This window comes from Schistocerca piceifrons, chromosome 9 (genome assembly GCF_021461385.2).
Source record: "Schistocerca piceifrons isolate TAMUIC-IGC-003096 chromosome 9, iqSchPice1.1, whole genome shotgun sequence".
Lineage (NCBI taxonomy): Eukaryota > Metazoa > Arthropoda > Insecta > Orthoptera > Acrididae > Schistocerca > Schistocerca piceifrons.
The window spans coordinates 87,847,723-87,873,910 of NC_060146.1; the positions used below are offsets into that span (position 1 = coordinate 87,847,723).

Below are 26,188 nucleotides of genomic sequence, written 5' to 3' on the forward strand. Positions count from 1 at the left end.
ACTTGTCGCTCTAACGAAGTAGGCGAGTGTCAGCAATATGTCTCGTGGTCTTATTGTGGCGTGTTTATCTTCTGCCGTTTGGTCAGACGTTAGAAATTCCTCTTGCACGCTTAGAGTATCAGATTGACGGAGACCAACTTTAAACAGAACTTGATTAATTTTCACACACATTTATTAAAAGAATAAAAATCATAGACATTACGTTACTTGATTCTGGATGCTGTTTACAATTGACTATCTGAAGTTCCTTTGGTATTGGTACGTTAATCTTATTCTCACATATCTCTGATACTTGACAAAGTGTCCATTCATTTATCTTCATGGCTATGTACAGGAATATGATAATCTTATTAGGTGCAGACTGAAACTTGACTACAGACTAATGCAGACTAATGCAGACTAATGCACACTGACTAATCGGAGGTCTGTACACACGTTATAATACCTCGAGCGTTCAGGTATCACTGCGCGAGTGTGATCCGCGAGGAGAAAAGGTTCTACGTTAGCAGCAATCTCATTGGCTGCGTTACATATTAATACGCAGATAGGCAGAAGCAGAATTCGGTCCGTCTCTAAGACAGTGCCATCTTGTAGTGCGGAGACAGACGAGCGCTGCGCCTGCGCTGTTGTGCTTAGCGGGGCACACTCTAGTGGGAAAGTTGTGTACATGCTGACTACGCGGAACTATGTACATAACAAGATCGTATACCAGCACGTGTCGAAATTGGAAAGCAGCAGGAATGTCATCAGCCAAGAATGCAGTTAATCGTCCCCTGATGATGCTGTTCATCAGGGACACACATGAGGACAGACATATTTTTCGCTCAACCGTCCTGAGTCAGGAAATAGAGATGAGATGTGTCTGTAGAGAGGCAAGTACTCACACGATGTCTAGACCACCAGGGGCTGTTGGCACGGTGGCCATTGTCTGGGCATCTTTCGATGCGGCAGCAGAGAGAGGTGTGCTGCCCGTGGTGGCAGCAGTGAGGACACTGGGCACAAACGTGGCACCAGGCCATCTCTCCAGGCTACTCTGCTTACTAGCCACAGCACTGTGAAGGACGTGTCTGTGTGTGTGTGTGTGTGTGTGTGTGTGTGTGTGTGTGTGTGTGTGTGAAGGGTTTGGCGACAATGAACAATGAACAAGGCCAGATTGCAGTCATCGTTGTGACACAGTGCAGCACTTATCAGCACTTTTGATTAGTGTGATGGTGTGGGGTACCCCCATAAACACAGCACTATAACGCACAATTTTATTGTGGGTTGACCTGACAGGAAGGACTGGGCCTTAAGGGATTGGACATAATTCGTAATCAGCATGAGATTTTCACTCTGCAGCGGAGTGTGTGCTGATATGAAACTTCCTGGCAGATTAAAACTGTGTGCCCCACCGAGACTCGATGTCGGGACCTTTGCGTTTCACGGGCAAGTGCTCTACCATCTGAGCTACCGAAACACGATTCACGCTTGGTCCTCACAGCTTTACTTCTGCCAGTACCTCGTCTCCTACCTTCCAAACTTTACAGAAGCTCTCCTGCGAACCTTGCACAACTAGACTCCTGAAAGAAAGAATACTGCGGAGTCTCAGTCAGGCACACAGTTTTAATCTGCCAGGAAGTTTCATCATTTGTAATGATTATACGGGTACACATTTATCAATATCATCACAATTTTCTTATTGTCTTACAGCTGACTGACTTAAGAATATGTTTAAGTAAAATCTTCATACGAATTTTAATCAATTAACGAAGCAATTTTCAAACCAAAGCAAAAGAATAGCTTCCTTCATGTCCCTTCTTCTCTTCTCTGTATAATAAAAAAAAACTGCTAGCATAAAGTGAAACTAAACAGAAATTTTGCAACCTTTCGAAATATCAGTTGATGTAATGAAATTAATTCATCACAAAATTTACAACAAACATGACACTTTGAATCAAATCTGTGGTGTCACCGCCAGACACCACACTTGCTACGTGGTAGCCTTCAAATCGGCCGCGGTCCTTTAGTATACGTCGGACCCGCGTGTCGCCACTATCAGTGATTGCAAACCGAGCGCCGCCACATGGCAGATCTAGTCTAGAGACACCCTAGCACTCGCCGACTTTGCTAGCGTTGGTTCACTGTCTACATACGCTCTCATTTGCAGAGACGACAGTTTAGCATGGCCTTCAGCTACGTCATTTGCTACGACCTAGCAAGGCGCCATATTCAGTTACTATAAGTACTATCTTCAAGAATGTCTTCTGAACAGATAATATTGTACCGTCAAGAGCGACGTTCACCATTAACGGATTAAAGTTAAGTATCAAACTAATTACGTCCGCTTTCTGAATTCTCATTCCTTGTCATGTTCCAGACCTCACGTCAGTGTAGATCTTCCCTCCTCACGCCAGCCTGCTTAGGCTAAAACGCGTGCATTTCGGCCCCCACTCGTAACAAGGTGTTGGCTCTTCTGCTAACACAAAAAAAAATCACCAATAATAAATGTAAATATGACAAATAAGGAAATTCTCAGGACTAGAGGTACCAGTCCGATGTCACTGGAAAATTTTCGGATTCCTTACAACATGGACAACCACGAAGAACTTGGGGCTCCCACTTGTACGACACACAGTAAAACACCCTTTAAGACACATGCATCTTAACATAAAAGGCCAGTGGAAATGCAGGATATACAAAGCATATATTAATTACAAAGCTAAAGAATTTCTTTAGCTCCCACTTAAGTTGAAGCCACATAACTACTACTTACGATAGATGGCACAAACCAACAGCCCTTTAAAATATGCTTAGCAGTAGACTTAAAGAACCTAACCATTTGCCCCAAAATGACAACAGCCTTTTAATCTACAACACAAGAAATATATAAAAAATACTAACTGGTGCCAGTTTTGCAGCGTCGTGAGTTGCTTCCTGTGGGCCGCAGTTTGACGATCACTGTTATACAGGACGATTCAGCTACCCCTACCACTGGGTTTTATGCAGCCTGCAACAGCATCAAATACCATGTATGAGATTTCCATATTTTCTTGCTCGCTGTACACAAACTACTACTACTACAGAAAAAATTAACAGGTCCTTTTAGTAGGAAATTTAGCGTACCTAAATTATGTAATGGGGTACGTTTTCGCTGGAGGAGACAGTTTTCGAGTAATTCAAGAAAAACGTTATTGAAGGTCAGTTTTGTACATTTTGCTCGAATAATTCGATAACTACAGCCTCTATCAAGAACGCGTTCACATTCAAAATTTAACTACATTACATTTCCTCCAAAAGGATCACGTTCATTTTCTTCTGTAGAACTATATGTGAATCTTCAGGTTTTGAAGGCGCAAAGACTGTTCCATTAAGTTTCGGGTGTGCAGCAGCAAGAAATCTCCTTCTTCTAATATTTCAGCTGTATAACGTTCATCTTCAGAGTGAGCCGCAAGACTGCCGCTCCAGTGCTCGCTTCGTCCCTTTATACTCGAGTACCGCGCGACTGCGCATGCGGCCACGGATGCAAATGCGCCAGAGACGTTGGTCGGTGGCAGAGACGTGCATAATGCGCGAGTTGTATCTATGACTCGTCGATCTGTGTTGGCATATCGATATATCATTGTGAGCTGCGCTGTGACGACGTCTTTGTGAGTTTTTTACAGCAAGTGCCGGTTTCCATGATTTATCAAGATTGAAACCACTATCTCTATTAATGAAATTCGTCGTCAAGCGAATTTCAATTGCCTCCTTCACTATCGAGTCCCAAAAGGATAATGTAGTTGCCAAAATTTCGACGTTGTCATACAACATACTGTGACCATTATCAATACAGTGCTCTGCCACTGCAGACTGGTCAGGTTGTAAAAGTCGTGTGTACCTCCGGTGTTCTGTACATCTTTCTTGGACAGTACGAGTTGTTTTTCCGATGTAAGAAAAGCCACATTAGGATGGAATTTTGTAAACTCCAGATATTCGGAGCAGCAAATCATCTTTGACGGAGCCCACACGTGCAGCTGTCTTGGGTGGAGGACGAAAAATCACTTTTACTTTGTGTCTGCCGAGAATTCGTCCTATTTTTGATGAAAGGCTACCCACATTGGCAGGAAGGCCATCGATTTAAAGGTTTCTTCATCTTCTTCTGCGTTCTTTGTGGCCCCATGGTGAAGACAACTTGCAAGACATCTGAACTCCCTCCACGATCAAATAAAGTTACAATGGAAATTGAAAAGGAGGGATGCCTTCCATTCCTGGATGTTTTGGGTTCGGCGCAGAGAGGATGGCACTTTGGGACATGAAGTGTATAGGAAGCCGACGCACACCGATCTGTAGTTACGTGCAAATAGCTGCCACCATCCTGCCCAGACAATGAGTGTTCTCCGAACTTTGACCCACAGAGCGCATATTATTTCTGACGAAGCTGTCTGCAAGACGAACATTCCCACTTACAAAGAGTGTTTGAAGACAATGGGTACTCGCCGCAACAAATACAAAGGGCACTGAAAATGAAACCGAAAGAGGCCACAAAGAAAGCAGAAGAAGATGAAGAAACCTTTAAATCGATGGCCTTCCTGCCATATGTGGGTAGCCTCTCATCAAAAATAGGACGAATTCTCGGCAGACACAAAGTAAAAGTGATTTTTCGTCCTCGACCCAAGACAGCTGCACTCGTGGGCTCTGTCAAAGATGATTTGCTGCTTCGAAAATCTGGAGTGTACAAAATTCCATCCTAATGTGGCCTTTCTTACACCGGACAAACAACTCATACTGTCCAAGAAAGATGTACAGAACACCGGAGGTACACTGGACTTTTACAATCTAACAAGTCGGCAGTGGCAGAGCACTGTATTGATAATGGTCACAGTATGTTGTATGACAACGTCGAAATTTTGGCAACTACATTATCCTTTTGGGACTCAATAGTGAAGGAGGTAATTGAAATTCGCTTGACGACGAATTTAATTAATAGAGATAGTGGTTTCAATCTTGATAAATCATGGAAACCGGCACTTGCTGTAAAAAACTCACAAAGACGTCGTCACTGTGCAGCTCACAATGATACATCGATATGCCAACACAGATCGACTGCGGAGTCATAGATGCAACTCGCGCATTATGCACGTCTCTGCCGCCGACCAACGTCTCTGGCGCATTTGCATCTGTGGCCGCATGCGCAGTCGCGTGGTACACGAGTATAGAGGGACGAAGCGAGCACTGGAGCGACAGTCTTGCGACTCACTCTGAAGATGGCTGGACGGTATACAGCCGAAATATTAGAAGAAGAAGAAGAAGGAGATTTCTTGCGGCTGCACACCCGAAACTTAATGGAACAACTAATACTTTGCATGTAGCGAGTAAGGGAATATGAAAATCTTGTGTGTGGTACTTGATGGCACTGCTAATTGCACATAACCGTTCAGCAGTGGCGGTTGAACCACTCTGGATATTGTACTGGCACAGTTTAAAATAATGTTCACTGCACTTATTGTGCCAACGGCCTTGCCACAGTGGCAACATCAGAGCCCATCAGATAGCAGAAGTTAACTGATGGCGGGCTCAGCTAGCTCTCGGATGGGGGGCCGTCTGTCTGCCAAGCGCTGTTGCCAAGTGGGGTGAGCTCAGCCGTCTGTCTGCCGAGCGCTGTTGCCAAGTGGGGTGAGCTCAGCCGTTGTGAGGCCTATTGAGGAGCTGCTTGACAGAAGTAGCGCCTCCAGTCAGGAAAATTGAAGTGACTGTGACAGCAGTGTGCTGACCACATGCCCATCCATATCCACATCAAGTAGCACCTACTGGTTGACAATGATACAGTGATCAGTCAGTACCATTGGCCCTTCTGAGACCTGTCTTGACAGAGTAAGAAAATAAAATACTTGTTGTAGTAATTAATACGGTGTTCTAATTGATCTAACAGTTGTACTACATGTGCTATTTGTATAACTTTAGCTATAGATAATGGTGTAATCATGATTTGCCTGCCTCCACAAACCACTCACAGGCTGCAGACACTAGATTTTTAAGTCACTTTCCAGCTCATTACAACCGAGTAGCTGAGAAATGCCTTTGCACAAATCTGACATCAATGTTAGTCATACAAAGATTGCTCTCGTGTTAAGAGAGACATACACCAGGTTTGCAAATTGTGCAAATAGCTCTGAGCACTATGTGAATTAACTTCTGAGGTCAACAGTCCCCTAGAACTTAGAATTACTTAAACCTAACTAACTTAAGGATATCAGACACATCCATGCCCGAGGCAGGATTCGAATCTGCGACCATAGCGGTCGCGCGGTTCCAGACTGAAGCGCCTAGAACCGCTCGGCCACAGCGGCCAACTCAGGTTTGCAACCACACAAAATGCTGTGAGTGGCTTTTCCAAACTGGAATCTGGCCATTGGATCCATACATTTTTCGGGTCTCGGACTTTGTAGAGACTAAATCCAATCCGTAATCACAAGCTCGAAATGAGGAAGAAGAAATGAGAGAATAGACAAGAGCTCCTACTAAAATCGAGACAAACAAATAAGAATTATACCCTTCTGAATTCTTCAATTTCCGTAAAACAAACCTGTAGTCCCACAAGATGTCTCCCTTATTCTGAGGTCACGAAGAGAAATAAGAAGCAGAGCATTATCATCTGCTGTTGAGATCGCTGGTAGTCCTTACAAGGGGCTCCTCCTTGATGGTGACTCTGAGAAAAAAAGTAAGCCTAAAGAAACTGAAATTGGCAAAACCAAATGTGACAAAACGTCTTCAGGCTGATTCTGCAACGTCTGTGACGTTAACCAGAAGGAAGAAATGTTTAATTCAAAGGTTTCCAACGACGTTGGGTCATCGAAACGAATCGATGATAACAGGTGAAATTTTGATTTAGGACCAGGACTCGAGCCCGGATCTCCCACATAATGTGAACACTCACCTTACCCGCCTCACCCATCTGATCACGCTTCCCATCCGTTCCAAATTATCAGCGTGTTACACATTACTAGCGAGCGCCACCTACCCATGAACCTCTCACTCGTCATCACGGACATGTCTGAAAGAACAGACACTAAATACAGGGTAAAACTGTGTGTCGGGCCTAGACTCGATTTCGGGACGTTTGCCTTTCGCGGGGATGTTTCCAGAATGAGCTTTTCACTCTGCAGCGGAGTGTGCGCTGATATGAAACTTCCTGGCAGATTAAAACTGTGTGAGACCGAGACTCGAACTCGGGACCTAGGCTGTGGTAAGCCATGTCCCCGCAATATCCTTTCTTTCAGGAGTGCTAGTTCTGCCAGGTTCGCTGGAGAGCTTCTGTAAAGTTTGGAAGGTAGGAGACGAGGTACTGGCTGTAAGGACGGGGCGTGAGTCGTGCTTGGGTAGCTCAGTTGGTAGAGCACTTGCCAGCGAAAGGAAAAGGTCCCGAGTTCGAGTCTCGGTCCGGCACACAGTTTTAATCTCCCAGGAAGTTTTATATCAGCGCACACTCCGCTGCAGAGTGGAAATCTCATTCTGACTACATACAGGGTGTTCAGATGTTCGCGTTAAAAACTTCTAGGACTTGTAGTGGGGAGTGAGTACATAATATTTTGAATAAGAATCCATGTCCAGAACTACCATTTCTGTTCTACGACAGCTGCACTTCAGACGTGCAACGTGCCCAAAATCCAATCAACCTGTGTACTTGATCTTCCTGCAAAATGTATTGGACCCGTTCTTGGAAACTGTGCTATTGAATGTCCTCTCTGGAATGTGATTTCAGCATGATGGTGCACCACCTACCTTCTGAAGTGCGTTTTGGCGGCACCTCAACAGAGAATATGGTGAAGCGTGGGCCGAGGTGGTCTAACCTCGTGGCCATTGCGATCGCCGAATTTAGTTTCTATGTACCTTTTCTTGTGGTGTTGTATGTAATTTACAAGACTCCTTTAGAGGCAGAAGAAGATCTTCTGGCACGAGTTCGGGCTGCTGCACTAGAAACTGATGGGGTGCCAGGTGGGATAGAAAGTGTGTACCAGAACATGCTTCGCAGGTATAATGTCTGTAACAACGGTGGTGCTTCACACAATGACCAGCTGATGTAATGCATCAGTACTGTTCTGTACATACAGTACACTGTTTTTTTGTTTTGTTTTGGAATACGTTATGTTTAAGTGTTAATACAAACAAATTTGCTTAAGTAATGAATGGATGTTTCATTATGTTTCATTTCGAATTGTTACCTAATAACTGTACTTAATCACGCCTAATTCAGTTCCTCAAGCAGAAGTGGATGAGTTAAACATCTGAAATGAAAGGTTGCAGAACGGAAACGCCATCTGGGAGATAGTAGATGTGGTGATAATGGTTTCAACATCATTCACCAGCAGGTAGCGTAGTGGGATAGCTACCAGGGCGCAACTTGTGTCCATCTTTTTCAGAGACTGCAGGGCACTCTCACTTCTGATTCGGTGTTATGCCGCTTCACGATCTTAGGGAATATGATCGCTCTAGAAGAGCGTAGCGTTCCAAAGGATTGGAAAAGGGCACAGGTCACACCCGTTTTCAAGAAGGGACGTAGAATTTTGGAACACGTAATATGTTCGAGTATAATGACTTTTCTGGAGACTAGAAATCTACTCTGTAGGAATCAGCATGGGTTTCGAAAAAGACGGTCGTGTGAAACCCAGCTCGCGCTGTTCGTCCACGAGACTCAGAGGGCCATAGACACGGGTTCACAGGTAGATGCCGTGTTTCTTGACTTCCGCAAGGCGTCCGATACAGTTCCCACAGTCGTTTAATGAACGAAGTAAGAGCATATGGGCTATCAGACCAATTGTGTGATGGAATGAAGAGTTCCTAGATAACAGAACGCAGCATGTCATTCGTAATGGAGAGAAGTCTTCCGAAGTAAGAGTGATTTCAGGTGTGCCGCAGGGGAGTGTCATAGGACCGTTGCTATTCACAATATACATAAATGACCTTGTGAATGACATCGGAAGTACACTGAGGCTTTTTGCGGATGATTCTGTGGTGTATCGAGAGGTTGTAACAATGAAAAATTGTACTGAAATGCAGGAGGATCTGCAGCGAATTGACGCATGGTGCAGGGAATGGCAATTGAATCTCAATGTAGACAAGTGTAAAGTGCTGCAAATACATAGAAATATAGTTCCCTTATCATTTAGCTACAAAATAGCAGGTCAGCAATTTGAAGCAGTTAATTCCATAAATTATCTGGGAGTACGCATTAGGAGTGATTTAAAATGGAATGATCATATAAAGTTGATCGTCGGTAAAGCAGATGCCAGACTGAGATTCATTGGAAGAATCCTAAGGAAAAGCAATCCGAAAACAAAGGAAGTAGGTTACAGTACGGTTGTTCGCCCACTGCTTGAATACTGCTCAGCAGTGTGGGATCCTTACCAGATAGGGTTGATGGAAGAGATAGAGAAGATCCAACGGAGAGCAGCGCGCTTCGTTACAGGATCATTTAGTAGTCGCGAAAGCGTTACGGAGATAATAGATAAACTCCAGTGGAAGACTCTGCAGGAGAGACGCTCAGTAGCTCGGTACGGGCTTTTGTTAAAGTTTCGAGAACATACCTTCACCGAAGAGTCAAGCAGTATATTGCTCCCTCCTACGTATATCTCGCGAAGAGACCATGAGGATAAAATCAGAGAGATTAGAGCCCACACAGAGGCATACCGACAATCCTTCTTTCCACGAACAATACGAGACTGGAATAGAAGGGAGAACCGATAGAGGTACTCAGGGTACCCTCCGCCACACACCGTCAGGTGGCTTGCGGAGTATGGATGTAGATGTAGATGTAGACTTCATACATAATGATGAAATGGAGGGTAATAGTTAATGGTCTTGCTTGCGTGCTCTAGGGAAGGAGTAACAGTAAGCTTTACCTGCGATCAAAGGAATAGGGTGCCGATTTAAACGACTGCAGTAAAAACACGGCGACGGTGGGCCGAGGGAAGCGCGTTTTTTCTGCGCAACCAGGATGAAGCCATTTCCAGATTGCCGAGTTCCGCGGGCTCATTGTGCAGGCAGTTTGGTTGGCGCCGGTCGGAAGGCAACCGCATCCAGGTTCTAACAACCCTACCACAACAAAGGTCAAAAATTTATAATGATTGTGGTGTTGCTCACGCTGCTAAATACTGCATTTTCGGGCAACAACGAAGTTATTATGTGGCAGGCGTCATTAGAGCACAGTTAATAAAGTCATTTCATGTAATAATGAATGAACTAGGCACTCATCTTTTCGTGTTTCCCACGCTGGTCTTGTTGTAAAATCATGGCTCAATCGTCGAAAATCTAGGTGGTGATGATTCCAAGCTCGGATGCAAAGAGGCCTAGGTTTTATTATGCGATGTTCAAAAGTTTTATAGATGTGTTTCGCAAACTATTCGTGAAGATTAAACCTTTGAAAGTTAGCACAATGGTGATGTAAAAAAATAATCAGCACTCCGAATTTAAGTTACACTTCCTTTTTATTGCATTTGTTGCAATGTCTCGTAACACACAAAGCATCACTTCACAATACAAAACATACTTGAAAACATCTTCCTCACTGTTAAAGTTCACATTTTATAAGCTGACTACAATATGCCTCTTTTCAACATGACGTCCAAGACTTGACTTTTTCAAGGTCCGACCCTCTAATAATCGCTTAGGCGCCCAAATACGTCAAAGATCATAGTGACAAAAGAAAGAATACACATAAGAATAATATCATTGCAATATAAACATATCGATGTATAAAAGTACCTCTACATTAATGAAATCAAATCTGAATGTTGTCTCAGAAACATGTCAACTACTTTACAGAAACACAGTAGAATATTGCTGGTATCGAGAGGTTGAGTTGAGGTGCCGTAATGGTTACGTAATTCAAGTACCATTACAAGGTGGATTGACTAGCACCGAGAAGTCGCCACTGCAATGAGCAGCGCATTGTAGACTGGCAATAAAGCAGAGGATGGGCCCTTGTTAGGCAGGAAGCCGACAAAACAACTGTGAGCAGTCTGCGAATTTACGTGGGACAGGACACAGGCGCCCAGATGTCAAGACTCTGTTACAAAACATACTTGTGAAAGCACGGGGCTTTTAGCGAGTTTGCCGGCCGGAGTGGCCGCGTGGTTAAAGGCGTTTCATTCTGGAACCGCACGACCGCTACGGTCGCAGGTTCGAATCCTGCCTCGGGCATGGATGTGTGTGATGTCCTTAGGTTAGTTAGGTTTAAGTAGTTCTAAGTTCTAGGGGACTTATGACCACAGCAGTTGAGTCCCATAGTGCTCAGAGTCATTTGAACCATTTTTTAGCCAGTTTATGGCCGTTCCTTGGAGACTTTGGAATGGATTCAAGAGGGGAGATAACAAGCTTTTTATGGAGGGGTGTGGTTCCATTCTGCTCATGCTGTTAGCAAAAGACACAGCGTATACGTGTGGGAAAGAGGCCATGAAGCTGAATCTTTTTCCTTCTTTTCTACTTAACCTTAAAGTCTCTGATTGGTCAAATCGGTGTATGCAGAGCAAAGGGTGCTCTCCCAGCTTCGAATGCCGCTCTCCAGCTCGTTATTGGCTTATGCTAAAGTGGGGGAAGTCTAAGATGTAAATGGGCTTTTGCTACCGAGCTGAAGAGGAAGCGGACAGAAAGAGAAGAGATCACTCTTGTACTGAGGCTACGCCAGTAAAGAACTGCAGATCTCTACCTAAATGGTGAGACTTGTGTCCTTTGCTAGTATGTCACTTAGAGCCTGTAGCAGTCACCTTCTGAAATGTCAGAGGTACTGCTTCTAGCATCACGCACACAATGAGTGATGCGTGGGTGTAATTATTTGTCTTGAGTTGGCCATCTAAACATTTGACGTATTACGTCTCGCATAGTTGTGGCACATAGTCAAATTGATTTGGCAGACCAGAAAACGGCTCCATGTGCACACTGGAATCCTCCGGGGTTTCAGAAGCTCATAGGAAAGTGCCTACGTTCCGAATTAACGCAACACGAGACCGCGTACTTGCAGTTTTCGGGCGGGCGCCATTAATAACAAAAAAATGGCTCTGATAACTATGGGACTTAACATCTGAGGTCATCAGTCCCCTAGAACTTAGTACTACTTAAACCTAACTAACCTATGGACATCACACACATCCATGCCCGAGGCAGGATTCGAACCTGCGACCGTAGCGGTCGCGCGGTTCCAGACTGAAGCGCCTAGAACCGCTCGGCCACACCGGTCGGCCATTAATAACAGATTGCGGCCGTCCATGACTTCAGTCGCTGAACGCTTCATGGTGTGCCACCTTGACCAGCAGGAGGATAAGGTATTCGTTGCTATGGCGTAGGACTCCAATATGCGTTTCTCAGAACACTGTTCTTTCGAACCATATTTTTCTTTTTAGATGCTTGATGGTGGCGTAGTTTTTGTGCCATAACCTGGATTCACATGTATGAAATCAGATAAAGCGATTAGTGTTCCGGTTTGTGTCTTATGTCGATCCCAAGCTGATCACTTTGTCCACCATAAACCCCATGTTAGCGACAGCATTTGTCAAATAAACATGTTTTTGTGACGTTTCTTTAGTCATTTTTGTTGTCTTGTGATGTTGAGGATGAATAAATCTATTGTCAAATGGTTCAAATGGCTCTGAGCACTATGGGACTCAACTTCTGAGGTCATCAGTCACCTAGAACTTAGAACTACTTAAACCTAACCAACCTAAGGACATCACACACATCCATGCCCGAGGCTGGATTCGAACCTGCGACCGTAGCGGTAGCGTGGTTCCAGACTGTAGCACCTAGAACCGCTCGGCCACTCCGGCCGGCAAATCTATTCTCATTTAGATCACAACTTCTCCCTAAGTTCTGATTAACAGTACCTTCCCATTTTATTATTAAAGTCTAAGTAGAAGGCTTTCACTTTAACAGGGAATGCTGACAGCCAAAAGTCTCAGTGTGATGCAGACGTGTGAAACAAGCAGGCAGGCATGCCTTGGAGGCGCATTCCTGCTTCCTGTAGCCAACTGAGCGAGTTTGGAAGAGGTCAGATTGTGGCCTTACGGATGACAGGATGATCCTTTCGGAGAATTTCCACGCAAGTTGGACGTGCCGTGTCAGTTGTGCAACGGTGCTGGTATCAGTGGTCACGTGAACATTCTCACACCCGTAAACGAGGCTCTGGACGTCCACACAGCACAGACGCCCACCAGAATCGTCGTACTTAGAGACAGTAGGGTCATTCCATGTCAAATCAACCAATTGTACTACATGATTTGAACCATGACCTCTCAGATTGGGATGATGATTTTTTCTTGTAATGTACCCACTAACACTAGTTTAAATTTGAGATTTCAAATTTTTCTGATCTTTGGTTTTTGAGATTCAAGGGTTTAAAAATTTAAAAAAATCTGTTTTTGATCAATCGATGATTGTCTTAAAATGCTGTAGATCAAAAACTATACAACCTAGAGAGCTCAAACTTGCACCATTGTTTTCCTCTAAAAATTCCCTTCAGTTTGATATGTAACATGGCTATGCTATCTAAATCTGAAAATTTTAAACTATTCCAAAAAAACATTTTTTCAAATTTCCAAAATACGTACCATTGGATTTCTTTATAAAAATTATATGTGTTGTCCAGTCTAACTGACTACATGCATGCAAAATTTCAAGATGGGATCTCAATGGGTTCATGTATAAAATAATATATTACTACCGCAATACACACTAGTGAGGTGAAAAGCAGACTGTTGCTAGGCTATGAACACTAAGGTAGGCCTATGTAATTCTAACAAACTTAAATTATTATGTTAGCCCTTTTATGCAACATTACCCTCTTATTGTTTGTTAATTCATTAAATGATATTTTAATGTGAGAATAAAATTTGTAAAAAATAATAACTTAAGAATCTTACGATTTTGTATGACATTCACTTTTTATTATAAAAGAACGTGACATTTTAATATAGGGTCAATGCTCTAGAATGTAAAGGATCTGAACGTGACAGAATAATAGTTCGTATTAATTGACGGGACCATTGGGGGAGAGTACACTCAAAAAAAGTTTGGAATATAGTGGATGCAGTGATTTGAAACAATTCGCACCCATGATGTGCAAAATGTTTCTTTAAAAACGATTGTATTTACATTCCTATTTTCGTAGTACGCAACTGCAATCCAATACAACGCCAGAAGCCATAAAACCCAGACTACTTTCAGTAAATAAAGAAAAATGAGCCTCGACCTAGAACCGAACCCACGACCTCCTCCATGGCTAACTTATTTCCTCCTGCTTACATGACAGACGCTCTATCCGACTGAGCTATTTTCTATGTTCTATTTTTGTTTTTTGTTTTTTTGTTTTTAGAAGTAGCACACCCTCGGAATGGGTGACATATCTGGAAATAAACAGCCAAGACAAGCAAGCATATGAATATTTAAACTGTCCTCTTCGCATTATGCATAACTATATCTTCGGAAATCACGAAACACATCCGGAAAAAATGGCCAGATAACAGAGCATTTTGTAGGACATAACTCATAACTGGCAGAAAGGTGACGGAAAAATCCATAACAAACATTCATTCAAAAACATTTCACAATTTAAGTTATTCTGCACTGGAGACATATGATGTCTGTAAGGAAGCCATATATTTTTCACCAAATGAAAGTAAATTCAGAGTCGGGGTGGTTTTGCCAAATTAGAACAGTCTCATTTTAGAACCAACAAAAAAACGTTCCAGGAATAATAGAAAACAAAGAATAAGTATTCTGCTTCTAATCAATAAAACTGTCCCCCTGTTTGTGTGCACATAAAGCAATAGATAAACATTTTGAAACCAGTCCTTATTTTTGTTATACTTCTTCAAGTTAAAATGTTCTTTTGCAATATAAAACATGTATGCTTCTAAGTTCGAAGTTTTGTTTGTTAACACATAAAACACAAACTGTCCCAGAAGCCATGAATAACTGTTATTCTTTACGGATGGGTAACATTTTTAGTCGAGTTGCAAAGCTTCAGTTATCGGTATGTGGCTTTCTGTGGTTATGTTGACAAGTGTTAATTTCTTCATAGTCCAGTTCCAAATTGTGATTTTATTTCCACATAAGAATACGTGAGCTACAGTTTCTACAAGCTGACATTCGTCGCAATATGGAGATGTCTCAATTTGATATACCATAATAGTTCCAATGTGGGTATCGTTTTGTTTATAACGCCATACCATACGGCACTGACTCTAGTTGGTGGAATTTTACTGCATTGATATTTTTTCCAAATGTTCACCCAGTTTTCAGCAGGATATTGTACCTGAATTGGATTGTGAAGACGATTTCTGGTAATATAGTCATAGACGGTTCTAGTGTTGGTTTGTGGTGGTGGAAGTCTTATATAGCTCTGATCGACAAAGGACTTTCGGATATAATCTAGGTTGGCACCTATATGTTCTACATTAAGGATACAGGGTACTTTTCCTCGCTCAGTATTATTTCTTTCAGGCAGTGTTTATGATGTATATGTCTTAGAGATTTTTTGTTAATATCAGGTAATGCAGCACACTTTCTAAACACATCTGAAGTATTTTGAATATTTTTGAACCTGCTCAGGATTATTAAAAAATTACAAGGAAATTAATGAAATATTTTTTTCCAAAGTGCTTCCTCAAATTGAGGGATCATTTAATCCAATTTTATAACCTTGAAGGAGACCAAATTTTTACTGGATATGCATGACATGATGGCTGAGGTAGCAGACCTATTTAATTCTACCTATCATGTATATTACAAGGATAAAAAAATATTACATCTTACATTTTAATTTTTATAATTTTTTCCTAGAAAAATGTCATTTTTCCATAATTTAGTTCAGTCTGCAATAAAGCGTAGGTCTACTACATAAATATGTTCTATTGCAAGTTACAGAAAAAATTAGAGCAATTCTTAATAAACTTTAGGAAATATTTGTACCTGAATTCTGAAAAATACGACTTGTGGGAAATTGCGAGTGAAGACATGAGTCCAATTAAACTGTACCTCAGAATATTCGAGAAGCATAGTCTCCATCCTGCAGCATTTCTTCGTCCTCAAGCTTCCTCTTCGCATTCCTTTTAGCACTTCTTGCTCCTTTGGTAACTTGAAGAGCCAATCTTTAAGCTTTATGTACCCGTTGTCTGTCACACACAAGCAATTGATCTTCCATATTAGAGCCACATTTTATGCCTAAATTTCTCAGGATTTCCAATCAGTCCATCATTGAAACACATCACTGCATCTAGTACACCAACTTTTAATGTATATAGTTTTACAAAAACATTCTTGGTTTATCTTTCCCATACGCAATGGCTGAAACCTTAATTTGTATTCTGAGTGTCCCCATGACGACATTTACTAAGCAAAACAGGGTCACTCAGGTGTCTAAAAGTTGGTTTTATTTCATTCAGGAAGAGAACGCTTATGATGATAATATATATATATATATATATATATTGTTAGCCCCATCACAGGAAAATTGGAATGGGCAGGGCCCTTACATATCACGTCATGGAGAAAATGAGGGAAATCAGGATTCAACTGCACGAAGCGTATTGACAAACAAAGTTCTACGGTTACCCTGCAAAAATGGTCGAATCAGGCCTCTCCAGGAGAGACTAATACCCAGACCTTAGACAGTAACAAGACACCTGGAAAATAAATTACTATGCCTGTTATACATCCAGAGGTACCACTAGGTTCCAATTCCGATTATGTTCCAGTGTCACCAGGAGGTAGTGACATGCTAGTAGAGGCGTACACAAACCCCAACAACCCAGCATTCAGCGACCGATCTGATCACCCAGTATCAAGTAAGGACAATTCAAAAAAATTGTCTAAACAAACGAAGCGAACCCCTAGACTACAAAGTCAGGAAGAGACACAGGAATTAGAAAGGAAAAGAACACGCATATATATATATATATATATATATATATATATATATATATATATATATGGTGAAGAAAAATTCGCACACTTGGACTTCGCGGCGCGATTCCTCACATACTAGCAATATAAAATTGTGTGTCACAAAATTTCGTCCTGTGCATATTTCGGGCAGTAAATTGACGTTAGAGATAGGAAATAATCAATAATCTGTTATCACGTGTGTGGTACGTATCTCCGTCAGGAGACAGCAGCAATGGTGGCCACTCGGCGCAGCCGCGCTGGCCAAGCCGCCGCCGGCTATGTACCTGCTATATATATGTATGTACATGCTGTATCTATATATGCTACACACACATATATATATATATATATATATATATATATATATATATATATATATATATATATATATTCCGAGTTTCCGAATTTTACTTCACCATATATATATATATATATATATATATATATATATATATATATATATGTGTGTGTGTGTGTGTGTGAATTTTTCTTCACCATACATATATAATTTTTCTGCACCATATATATATATATATATATATATATATATATATATATAAAACGTGTGTGTGTGGTGCAAATAAAAGTAGCCGATGTAAGGATAATAGAAGTGCAGTGAAATTACAGAAATGAGGAGCTGAAATGGACTTACCATTTATTTACAGTGAAAAATATTGTGAAAAATAAATTTATAGAATACGTTGAAAGTGACCCCCTACAACGTCAATAGACAACTGTGTAAGTGTATTCAGATACACTCGGGGTAAAGTTCGGATATGGATGGCGTCAACTTCACGGCTAATGCTGTCTTTCAGTTCTTGTTTCATAGACCTTGCTTGCTCTTGAAGTGTCCCTACAGGAAAAAAACCACATGTTGTTAGATCCGGCAAACATGGTGGCCATAAATATTTGTTGACAGTTGGTTTCTCAGTGAAGACATCATGGACTCATTCCAAATATATCTTGCCGCATCTTGGTGGAAGAAGCAGTATTGTCTTTCATATTCAGTTAGCTGAGTACGAAATATATCACAAATTTGCATATATGCAACCGCGTTGATGGTGGTGTCAAAAAATATCGGTCCAATGATGTGCGTTCCTGTTACACCGCAGCGGGCGCAGACTTTTTTTTATCATGGATTGGTTGCTGACACACGATGTCAGAGTTCCCCGTTGCGTAATGCCTCGTGCTCTGAGAATTCAGATGACCAGAAAAATTGCCCAATGGAAAGGGTCTAACAAAGTACCGTTGATGTTGCTCAAAAGCCAAGTGCAGTAATCTACACGTTTCTAACTGCCATCGTCCAATAACTGCTGCACAACCGCACACGATATGGCTTCAGATTAATGTCTGCTGGCGACTTCTAATACTTACATGCACCTGTTTGGCCAGTTTACGTTTAAACTTCCTTGGGCTCCGAATAATTCTTGAGCGAATGTCTGCAATAACTTCTGGTGTCCGAACTGAAGGAGTTCTTTGTCGCATTTTGCACAGATGCGTAGTGTGGCAGTTTTCATATAGAATCCGTATTGCTCTCTTTGCTGATGGTCGTCAGTCCGCACACTTGATACCGAAAATTTCACGAGTTTCTGTAATCGAACCTGTTTTCACACATGCTCCCAAATTTTAATTCTTTCTTTTATCGAGATTGTCATTTTGCAGAATGCAAGGAGAACCGTCTAACTTCACTGATGCAATAAACTGAAATGCTGACAGAAGAATGCTAACAATCGATTTTTGCATAACACTGTCTGTTGTTGTTTACTCTATTTCAGATCTCGATATTTTATTGGTTTTCAAAGGGGAGATGGGCTATTTTTAAGTGCACCACCCTGTATATGATTAAATTCCTCAAATGCAGTGTACGGCTCTGTACCTGCTATGCGAAAACAACTGCAGAGCAAAAAGTACTTTATTGAGATACCTGCATACCTGAATGGGTACCTAATATTGAAACAGCTAAGGTCTAAAAGTTGCCTAATAATTGAGATAGTGAACATGAATTAAGGGTTCAGATTTGTTTGCTTAAGTCTTTAAACCAAGAACAGCGAAGGGCGAAAATGTTATATTATTACTAAACCACCGTAAATTTTACTACAATTTTATCCAAAAGAAGTCATAATCTATATTTTACACACTAGTTAATTACGAGGGTTACCCAGAAAGTAAAGTACGGCATTTTTTTTGTCAGTCGAAAACAATGCTACGAATGCGAAACTTTACGTATGTATTATTTGAAGTCTCCTGGGTGAGCGTGCTAAGTTTCCGTCACTTCCGATAGATAGCGTAGCTTCAGGGCAATTTCAAAATGGCGTCTGTAGCTGATGTAGGTTACAAACAAGGTGCCGTCGTTGAATTTCTCACTGTAGAGAAAGAAACTGTGGGAACATTCATAAACGCCTGTGGAAAGTCTATAGAGCATCTGCTCTCGACAGAAGTAGTTAGTCACTGGGCTCGGAGGGTGAAGTCATCAAAAGGCGATCCGGCGGAGTTCCACGATTTGCAGCGGTCGGGGAGACCATCCACGGCTGTCACACCTGACATGTTGCAGCGAGCTGATATTGTCATTCGCGACGACAGACGATTTAAAGGATGCCATTTGTATAAGACATTTTGAGGACGATGAGGAGGTGATTCGCACAGTGAAGCACTGGCTCCGCACCAGGGCAAGGATTGGTAGCGACAAGGCATACACTTGTTTCGCGCTGGAGGAAGACCATAGAACGGGATGGAGATCACGTGGAAAAATAGGGTGTGTAGATAAGACATCATTCTTTCGTGTGTGTAATTCTCATTATGTCCAATAAAGAACTGTTGAAGAAAAAAAACGGTATGTTACTGTCTGGGCAACCCTCATATAATTATAAGGTCTCCAATGGTATCTTACACAAACTAAGTACAAACTTCCCTGTTTACAACCTGAACTGACAATAGCAGGTGAGCAGGAAGCGTGATTTGTTACCAACTGCAATTGTAAATTTTAGAGAGTTTAGTAATGCAGGGTTCAAATTAAGATAAATATTTGTGGTAGTCACCGAATTTCTCTGTTTCTTGCGAAGTTGAGAAATATTTTAATGGTGCAATTTATAATACCAGTGGTACAGTCTAGAAAATGTGTTTATAGACGGTACCACTGTACATATGCATATGCCGCAAGTTTCTAAAACAAATTTTCTGTAGTTTACGTTATATAATACGAGGGATGTCCAATAAGTAACTTAACTCAGTTTGTTCTCGGCCATTTTCGGTTCCAAAAATCAGTGTTTCTTGTAGGACATCGTGAAATGTTCCCGCTGCAGTCTATATAGTTTCAGGAAGTTCCGATAGGTGGCGGCGCTATACGGAACCATCTGAACGGCGTCTGTAACAGAGCCGAAAGCCATTGAGTCTATATTACACATGTTCTTAGGCACTTGCAGAATGTCCACGGAGATCTAGCGGTGAATAAAAACCTGGTGAGTCGTTGGGCGAGACACCTGTCATCATCGCTTGGAAGCCTGTCCGATCTCTGGCACACAGGCCGGCTGCACACAGCCGTGAGACCTGCGATGTTGGAACGTGCGGACACTCTCGTCGAGGTGATCGCCGGATTACAATTAAACACCTCGCTGCTCAGCTGGAGGTCTCTGTTGGCTGATCCAACATGAAGCACGTTCCGACTTCCATCTGTTTGGCCTAAAGATGGGCCAACTCGTTCATCCTTGGGAACTAGTTCACTGCTGATCGTTCTTTTTTTGGGACCGTTCATTTTTATTCGTTCACCGTTCATTTGTGCTTCGTATATGGTTCTTAAGAAAAACTGAAAACAAGTAGTGTAGGTGATTGAAGGTGGAGGGCGCCAAGAGGGGGCACTTGCCTCCCCCCTGGAGTATAGAGTTTTTATTCATTACAGAATTCTTACACACTTTTAGAAGTAATTTATGTGATTCTGCAGAACCTCTCGTTTAGCCAACCGTAGCCTTGTGTGGCTGATCGCAGGGAAATAATATAGGGTGGCGCACGGAAAACGGGCCCCTAGTACAGACTGCTCGCCAATTACGGACGATGTGTTGCCCGTTACGTCCAGATACAACAAACAGACAAACATGTAATAATTAGGCAGTGAAGAAATAACAAGTTAATGCAAGCAACAATTGCGAAACAATCGATGACGATGTGTAGAGAGCTGGAGAAGAGAACATGAAAATCTCACGCGATATGTAGTCTTGTAAACCTGCTGGTGGCTGTTTCCCAACTTAATAGACCACAAGTGTCTTGAATAAATTTATATATGATGGTAGTATCTGTTCCCGAAAGAACAGTTACCGTGGATGACCATGCAGCTTTGCTAGAAATGAAATGATAATTAAATGGACACCCTAGCTGCAAACAGGCGTTGATGTACTTCATTGGGGACATGTTGAAAATGTGTGCCCCGACCGGGACTCGAACCCGGGATCTCCTGCTTACATGGCAGACGCTCTATCCATCTGAGCCACCGCGGGCACAGAGGATAGTGCGTCTGCAGGGACTTATCCCTTGCACGCTTCCCGTGAGATCCACATTCCCAACATGTCCACACGACTACATTCGTAGTGCGCCTAATAGATGTTTGCCCATCATACTCATTACTCGTGGCAGATTAATCTACCAAGTCCCGTACGAGTTCGGGCATAGCGTGTGCGTTCGCACAAGAAGGTAAATGGCCGGGAAGCCATATTTTAACTATATATGACGGTAGTATCTGTTCCCGAGTCCGCCCCAGTAGCTGAGTGGTCAGCGTGACGGATTGCCGTCCTCTGGGCCCGGGTTCGATTCCCGGCTGGGTCGGAGATTTTCTCCGCTCAGGGACTGGGTGTTGTGTTGTGTTCATCATCATTTCATCCCCATCCGGCGTGCAGGTCGCCCAATGTGGCGCCGAATGTAATAAGACCTGCGATATGGCGGCCGGACCTGCCCCGCGAGGGGCCTCCCGGCCAATGACGCCAAACGCTCATCATCATCATCTGTTCCCGAAAGAACAGTTACCGTGGAGGACCATGCAGCTTTGCTAGAAATGAAATGATAATTAAATGGACACCCTAGCTGCAAACAGGCGTTGATGTACTTCATTGGGGACATGTTGAAAATGTGTGCCCCGACCGGGACTCGAACCCGGGATCTCCTGCTTACATGGCAGACGCTCTATCCATCTGAGCCACCGCGGGCACAGAGGATAGTGCGTCTGCAGGGACTTATCCCTTGCACGCTTCCCGTGAGATCCACATTCCCAACATGTCCACACGACTACATTCGTAGTGCGCCTAATAGATGTTTGCCCATCATACTCATTACTCGTGGCAGATTAATCTACCAAGTCCCGTACGAGTTCGGGCATAGCGTGTGCGTTCGCACAAGAAGGTAAATGGCCGGGAAGCCGTATTTTAACTATATATGACGGTAGTATCTGTTCCCGAAAGAACAGTTACCGTGGATGACCGTGCAGCTTTGCTAGAAATGAAATGATAATTAAATGGACACCCTAGCTGCAAACAGGCGTTGATGTACTTCATTGGGGACATGTTGAAAATGTGTGCCCCGACCGGGACTCGAACCCGGGATCTCCTGCTTACATGGCAGACGCTCTATCCATCTGAGCCACCGCGGGCACAGAGGATAGTGCGTCTGCAGGGACTTATCCCTTGCACGCTTCCCGTGAGATCCACATTCCCAACATGTCCACATGACTACATTCGTAGTGCGCCTAATAGATGTGTGCCCATCATACTCATTACTCGTGGCAGATTAATCTACCAAGTCCCGTACGAGTTCGGGCATAGCGTGTGCGTTCGCACAAGAAGGTAAATGGCCGGGAAGCCGTATTTTAACTATATATGACGGTAGTATCTGTTCCCGAAAGAACAGTTACCGTGGATGACCGTGCAGCTTTGCTAGAAATGAAATGATAATTAAATGGACACCCTAGCTGCAAACAGGCGTTGATGTACTTCATTGGGGACATGTTGAAAATGTGTGCCCCGACCGGGACTCGAACCCGGGATCTCCTGCTTACATGGCAGACGCTCTATCCATCTGAGCCACCGCGGGCACAGAGGATAGTGCGTCTGCAGGGACTTATCCCTTGCACGCTTCCCGTGAGATCCACATTCCCAACATGTCCACACGACTACATTCGTAGTGCGCCTAATAGATGTTTGCCCATCATACTCGTTACTCGTGGCAGATTAATCTACCAAGTCCCGTACGAGTTCGGGCATAGCGTGTGCGTTCGCACAAGAAGGTAAATGGCCGGGAAGCCATATTTTAACTATATATGACGGTAGTATCTGTTCCCGAAAGAACAGTTACCGTGGATGACCATTCAGCTTTGCTAGAAATGAAATGATAATTAAATGGACACCCTAGCTGCAAACAGGCGTTGATGTACTTCATTGGGGACATGTTGAAAATGTGTGCCCCGACCGGGACTCGAACCCGGGATCTCCTGCTTACATGGCAGACGCTCTATCCATCTGAGCCACCGCGGGCACAGAGGATAGTGCGTCTGCAGGGACTTATCCCTTGCACGCTTCCCGTGAGATCCACATTCCCAACATGTCCACACGACTACATTCGTAGTGCGCCTAATAGATGTTTGCCCATCATACTCATTACTCGTGGCAGATTAATCTACCAAGTCCCGTACGAGTTCGGGCATAGCGTGTGCGTTCGCACAAGAAGGTAAATGGCCGGGAAGCCATATTTTAACTATATATGACGGTAGTATCTGTTCCCGAAAGAACAGTTACCGTGGATGACCATTCAGCTTTGCTAGAAATGAAATGATAATTAAATGGACACCCTAGCTGCAAACAGGCGTTGATGTACTTCATTGGGGACATGTTGAAAATGTGTGCCCCGACCGGGACTCGAACCCGGGATCTCCTGCTTACATGACAGACGCTCTATCCATCTGAGCCACCGCGGGCACAGAGGATAGTGCGTCTGCAGGGACTTATCCCTTGCACGCTTCCCGTGAGATCCACATTCCCAACATGTCCACATGACTACATTCGTAGTGCGCCTAATAGATGTGTGCCCATCATACTCATTACTCGTGGCAGATTAATCTACCAAGTCCCGTACGAGTTCGGGCATAGCGTGTGCGTTCGCACAAGAAGGTAAATGGCCGGGAAGCCGTATTTTAACTATATATGACGGTAGTATCTGTTCCCGAAAGAACAGTTACCGTGGATGACCATGCAGCTTTGCTAGAAATGAAATGATAATTAAATGGACACCCTAGCTGCAAACAGGCGTTGATGTACTTCATTGGGGACATGTTGAAAATGTGTGCCCCGACCGGGACTCGAACCCGGGATCTCCTGCTTACATGGCAGACGCTCTATCCACCTGAGCCACCGCGGGCACAGAGGATAATGCGTCTGCAGGGACTTATCCCTTGCACGCTTCCGCAGTGGCTGAGATAAATAGAGCGTCTGCCATGTAAGCAGGAGATCCCGGGTTCGAGTCCCGGTCGGGGCACACATTTTCAACATGTCCCCAATGAAGTACATCAACGCCTGTTTGCAGCTAGGGTGTCCATTTAATTATCATTTCATTGAAAAAAATTCTTCGTTTCGACTTCCACTACATTGCTATGCTACGCTGTAAACAATAATCGTTTACAACCTATATATACTTCACGTTGTCTGAGTTCGTAGGCGAAGCAGAGACTTTATGGAAGCATATAATAAAATGTGGTTTTCTCATACTTGCGTCACATGCTCAGTAAAAATTAGGTTTTTATGTTGCGTTATTAAAGTTAATGCAGCAATAATAATAATAATAAAGTTCGCAGTAATAAAGTTTTTGGTTTGAAAGCTCCTTCTGAACAAATGTTTTTGAGATAATAAGTAAATACGATTTTGTGGCAATCGATGTCTTTTCAAATGGAGAGGCACCGCTTTTCCTACTGAGCCAAAATGACCCACAACTAGCAGGTAATCCAAATTGGAAGCAACCAAACTTAAAAATAATTAGAGCCTTCCTAAATGTAATGTTTTGTATATGAAAGATACACGAAAATCGTTTTATATGAACTTTGTTACACTAAAAATTAAGCAAATTATTGAAAGTTAGCTGCTAAATCAAGTCGATGAAACCAAAAAATATATGAATAACAAAAAAAACAAAAAAAAACTTGCCTTGTTATAAGTATGTCTTCTGCTGTTCATCGATATAATGAAGTGAGCTGATATGCCCTTTTGTTACCTGAAAGACGCACCTATTACATACAACGTAATTTTTATGTAATTTATGTAACTATAAAATACTTTTGGATTACCGGTCGTGGACGCTGAATAGCCAGAACCAAGTGCAAGAACAGTTTGGAACACATGTACAATAGGCGAGCGCAGTGAACGAAACGAACAACTGGATACTGAACTAACTAGGAGCAGTCGGCAGTGGAACTGAGACAGGTGGTCATGCGAAGATCGACGAGTGCGGCCGAGGCAGACCGAGACTGAGGCGAGCTCGCGACCGAGGCTGGAACGAGAACTGCCGAAGTGACCGCCGCGACCGAAGTGAACTACTGAACTATGAACCGATCGTTCCTCGTTCCCGGGAACGGCTCAAAGTCGACCAGAAGAGTGATACCTTGCGGGCATACAGTCCCTGCCAATAAGGTCGAATAAGTCTGCTACATTGGACGGAGGATATGTTGAAAAATAGGGTTTTGTAGTCAAAATGGTGGGGAATAATATGTGTATTGGATTCAAATGGTTCAAATGGCTCTGAGCACTATAGGACTTAATTTCTGAGATCATCAGTCCCCTAGAACTTAGAACTACCTAAACCTAACTAACCTAAGGACATCACACACATCCATGCCCGAGGCAGGATTCGATCCTGCGACCGTAGCGGTCGCGCGGTTCCAGACTGTAGCGCCTAGTACCGCTCGGCCACTCCGGCCGGCTGTGTATTGGAATCTTGAATAAAACCAGCCTGCTTTCCGAAAAAGATGTGTTGCATTACTTATTGAACGCCCCTGGTATTATATAATGTAAACTACAGAAAATTTGTTTCATAAGCTTTCGTCATATGTGTCTCAGAGAATAGGCTGCACGTAATTAGTATTAAACATAGATAATGTGTATTAGATTTCAGTAAAAATTAGAAAAAATGTTGAGAGTGGTAGAATTAAAGCGGCTTTACCCTACTTTTAAAACATGGAGAGGAAATTTTTCAAGGACGATCGTGATACGTGATACTTCCTGCCACATTAACATCCCACTGAGACAAAATCAGAGAAATTAGACATCACACACATCAAAAA

The 26,188-nt window shown here is 42.9% G+C and overlaps 1 protein-coding gene and 7 non-coding genes across 8 annotated transcripts in view; 1 reads left to right on the forward strand and 7 right to left on the reverse strand.

The window, feature by feature from the left end:
• LOC124716723 (galactoside 2-alpha-L-fucosyltransferase Sec1-like) overlaps window positions 1–26,188 on the forward strand; it is a 114,836-nt gene that overhangs the window by 35,985 nt on the left and 52,663 nt on the right. The window lies entirely within an intron of this gene.
• On the reverse strand, window positions 21,301–21,375 carry Trnat-ugu. The gene has a single exon. It is a non-coding gene; the product is annotated as a tRNA-Thr (tRNA).
• Trnat-ugu lies at window positions 22,003–22,077 on the reverse strand. The gene has a single exon. It is a non-coding gene; the product is annotated as a tRNA-Thr (tRNA).
• Trnat-ugu lies at window positions 22,443–22,517 on the reverse strand. The gene has a single exon. It is a non-coding gene; the product is annotated as a tRNA-Thr (tRNA).
• On the reverse strand, window positions 22,883–22,957 carry Trnat-ugu. Its single transcript has one exon. It is a non-coding gene; the product is annotated as a tRNA-Thr (tRNA).
• On the reverse strand, window positions 23,323–23,397 carry Trnat-ugu. The gene has a single exon. It is a non-coding gene; the product is annotated as a tRNA-Thr (tRNA).
• On the reverse strand, window positions 23,763–23,837 carry Trnat-ugu. The gene has a single exon. It is a non-coding gene; the product is annotated as a tRNA-Thr (tRNA).
• Trnat-ugu lies at window positions 24,203–24,277 on the reverse strand. Its single transcript has one exon. It is a non-coding gene; the product is annotated as a tRNA-Thr (tRNA).